We start from the raw sequence: 225 nt of genomic DNA on the forward strand, positions 1-225 counted from the left end.
CAGTTCAATTTATAAATAAATTTATTTCAGTTTATAATGGGTTTACTGTTTGATACTCATATATGTTTCACCACAATCTAAAACTCTACCTCATAATCGCACCAAGTAAAACCGACGTAATGTAAGATCTAACCTTTCACATTAACTTCTCTAATTTAATTCTCAATTATAAAATCTTGGAGGTTTTGTACTTTTGTACACATGTGATATACTTACTTGTAAGAA

This window comes from Silene latifolia, chromosome 8 (assembly GCF_048544455.1).
Source record: "Silene latifolia isolate original U9 population chromosome 8, ASM4854445v1, whole genome shotgun sequence".
NCBI classification, from domain to species: Eukaryota; Viridiplantae; Streptophyta; class Magnoliopsida; order Caryophyllales; family Caryophyllaceae; genus Silene; species Silene latifolia.